Source organism: Nematostella vectensis, chromosome 6 (genome assembly GCF_932526225.1).
Source record: "Nematostella vectensis chromosome 6, jaNemVect1.1, whole genome shotgun sequence".
Lineage (NCBI taxonomy): Eukaryota > Metazoa > Cnidaria > Anthozoa > Actiniaria > Edwardsiidae > Nematostella > Nematostella vectensis.
Genome location: NC_064039.1, coordinates 114724 through 118975, shown reverse-complemented (window position 1 = coordinate 118975; position 4252 = coordinate 114724).

Sequence of the window (4252 nt, the reverse complement as noted above, 5' to 3'; positions counted from 1 at the left end):
GCACCACCAGTAGGGCGATAATACCAGGACCCCACCCTACGATTGGCACCACCAGTAGGGCGATCATACCAGGACCCCACCCTACGAGTGGCACCACCAGTAACGCGATCATACCAGGACCCCACCCTACGAGTGGCACCACCAGTAACGCGATAATACCAGGACCCCACCCTACGAGTGGCACCACCAGTAGGGCCATAATACCAGGACCCCACCCTACGAGTGGCACTACCAGTAACGCGATCATATCAGGACTCCACCCTACGAGTGGCACCACCAGTAGGGCCATAATACCAGGACCCCACCCTACGAGTGGCACCACCAGTAGGGCGATCATACCAGGACCCCACCCTACGAGTGGCACCACCAGTAGGGCCATAATACCAGGACCCCACCCTACGAGTGGCACTACCAGTAACGCGATAATACCAGGACCCCACCCTACGAGTAGCACCACCAGTAGGGCGATCATACCAGGACCCCACCCTACGAGTGGCACCACCAGTAGGGCGATCATACCAGGACCCCACCCTACGAGTGGCACCACCAGTAGGGCCATAATACCAGGACCCCACCCTACGAGTGGCACTACCAGTAACGCGATAATACCAGGACCCCACCCTACGAGTAGCACCACCAGTAGGGCGATCATGCCAGGACCCCACCCTACGGGTGGCACCACCAATTGGGCCATCATACCAAGACCCCACCCTACGAGTGGCACTACCAGTAGGGCCATAATACCAGGACCCCACCCTACGAGTGACACCACCAGTAACGCGATCATACCAGGACCCCACCCTACGAGTGGCACCACCAGTAGGGCCATAATACCAGGACCCCACCCTACGAGTGGCACCACCAGTAACGCGATCATACCAGGACCCCACCCTACGAGTGGCACCACCAGTAGGGCGATAATTTCAGGACCCCACCCTACGAGTGGCACCACCAGTAACGCGATCATACCAGGACCCCACCCTACGAGTGGCACCACCAGTAGGGCGATCATAACAGGACCCCACCCTACGAGTGGCACCACCAGTAGGGCCATAATACCAGGACCCCACCCTACGAGTGGCACTACCAGTAACGCGATAATACCAGGACCCCACCCTACGAGTAGCACCACCAGTAGGGCGATCATACCACTGGGCCATCATACCAGGACCCCACCCTACGAGTGGCACTACCAGTAGGGCCATAATACCAGGACCCCACCCTACGAGTGACACCACCAGTAACGCGATCATACCAGGACCCCACCCTACGAGTGGCACCACCAGTAGGGCCATAATACCAGGACCCCACCCTACGAGTGGCACCACCAGTAACGCGATCATACCAGGACCCCACCCTACGAGTGGCACCACCAGTAGGGCGATCATAACAGGACCCCACACTACGAGTGGCACCACCTGTAGGGCGATCATACCAGGACCTCACCCTACGGGTGGCACCACCAGTAGGGCCATAATACCAGGACCCCACCCTACGAGTGGCACCACCAGTAACGCGATCATACCAGGACCCCACCCTACGAGTGGCACCACCAGTAGGGCCATAATACCAGGACCTCACCCTACGAGTGGCACCACCAGTAGGGCCATAATACCAGGACCCCACCCTACGAGTGGCACCACCAGTTGGGCCATAATACCAGGACCCCACCCTACGAGTGGCACCACCAGTTGGGCCATAATACCAGGACCCCACCCTACGAGTGGCACCACCAGTAGGGCGATCATACCAGGACCCCACACTACGAGTGGCACCACCAGTAGGGCGATCATACCAGGACCCCACCCTACGAGTGGCACCACCAGTAGGGCCATAATACCAGGACCCCACCCTACGAGTGGCACCACCAGTAGGGCGATCAAATCAGGACCCCACCCTACGAGTGGCACCACCAGTAGGGCGATCATACCAGGACCCCACCCTACGAGTGACACCACCAGTAGGTCGATCATACCAGGACCCCACCCTACGAGTGACACCACCAGTAGGTCGATCATACCAGGACCCCACCCTACGAGTGGCACCACCAGTTGGGCCATAATACCAGGACCCCACCCTACGAGTGGCACCACCAGTAGGGCAATAATACCAGGACCCCACCCTACGAGTGGCACCACCAGTAGGGCGATAATACCAGGACCCCACCCTACGAGTGGCACCACCAGTTGGGCCATAATACCAGGACCCCACCCTACGAGTGGCACCACCAGTTGGGCCATAATACCAGGACCCCACCCTACGAGTGGCACCACCAGTAGGGCGATCATACCAGGACCCCACACTACGAGTGGCACCACCAGTAGGGCGATCATACCAGGACCCCACCCTACGAGTGGCACCACCAGTAGGGCCATAATACCAGGACCCCACCCTACGAGTGGCACCACCAGTAGGGCCATAATACCAGGACCTCACACTACGAGTGGCACCACCAGTAGGGCCATAATACCAGGACCCCACCCTACGAGTGGCACCACCAGTAGGGCGATAATACCAGGACCCCACCCTACGAGTGGCACCACCAGTAGGGCCATAATACCAGGACCCCACCCTACGAGTGGCACCACCAGTAGGGCCATAATACCAGGACCCCACCCTACGAGTGGCACCACCAGTAGGGCCATAATACCAGGACCCCACCCTACGAGTGGCACCACCAGTAGGGCGATCATACCAGGACCCCACCCTACGAGTGGCACCACCAGTAGGGCCATAATGGCAAAGGCGCGTACACAGCCCCCTGGCCGCCTAAAGTGGGTCATTTAGGCGGCCAGGGGGCTGTGCTGTGTTAGTGGGTCATTAGGATCATCGTCAAATACATTTGACTGTGCATCCCCTCAGCCAATCCTGGATATGCGTCTCAAAATGATAAGAGAACAAACGAAAACGAGACAACATTCTAGCGTATACCTTCAGGCGTGTTCCCAGGATTGGCCGAGTTGGGGGGGGGGGGGGGGTGCGCAGTGTCATATGTAACATATGGAAAAATAGTATTTGAAGATCTCTTTATTATAAGAAATGACCGACTTTTTGGGGGTGCACCCCCCTGTGTACGCGCCTGACCTTCCAGCTTATGGTATGTGATAGCCTATTCCCCTAGTCTCCTTCGCAGCCACAAAGCGCTCCCCGCCCGTAGGGACTGCTCAGATTCGAACTACATTCCTTTCCCATTGTCTGTACATCAAGATGATGTCAAACGGCTAATCCAATCAAATGCCTCTCCATTGAACAATAAGCCAATAAAAATACCATTGAACTGTCATTTCTGTTTTAGCGCGAAACCATATTCTCAGCTGAGAAAACTTCAGCTGAGAATTCCACAAATTCAAAACAGATGAGCGCCAGAGTTCCCAAATAATGGATAGCGATGAATATTACTCCAAAGAACATCCAAAACATCGACAACCATTGTTTTATTTTTTGTAAAGAGATAATAATAGGGAAGGAAAGAATCTATAGGTATTCGAAAAATCGAAATAATCCAACTGCGGTTCGAAGTTGACTTCACCCGACGCCGCTTCGCGGCTCTAGCGAAGTTCGGAGCCTCTGGTACCCAGGGTAAGTTGACTTTGAAAGTTTAGGGAATCTAAAGGACTTTTTTGTTTATAAACCATGCTATCGTACTCTGCAAAGTTTCAAAGAGCAAGAGATAATTTTCAGTCTGTACAAAAAGAAATTAAAAGTGCATTCAAAAGAGAAAAACCGAGAATCAAGCGTCTGCTTAGGCGTTGCAGGCGATGGGGAAAAAAAACACCAAAAGCTTCGAAAGTGTTGCAATTTCCCGTCGCAGCGCCATCTTGCGCTTCTTTCTCCCACGATGACTTCGAGAACGATTTAGGACGCTGGACCCAAAAAAACTTGAAAGGTTTCAGTCCCTCGAAAGGGTTTCTTTCGCCCTTGTCAACAAGTCCAACAGTTTGGTCTTTTGTTTCGAGCATTCCCGCATCTCAGGGATTACTAGCACTAAACAAACAAGTGTCGGTTCTCACGCTTCTTCTTTGAATGATAATACACGGATCGTGATTGGTTTGTTTGCCATGGCGCGAACGGTTATCGAAATATGGTACCCAAAATTTGATTGGCTAAAAGCGGGAAAGGAATGTAGTTCGAATCTGAGCAGGGGCGAAGGAGACTACTATTCCCCAGGCGTCTTGTGACAGCCCTCTGTTGTCACGCATTCTCAAATGTGACGTCATTAATCTACAAGCCGAAAAGCCAGGGCCAAGATATG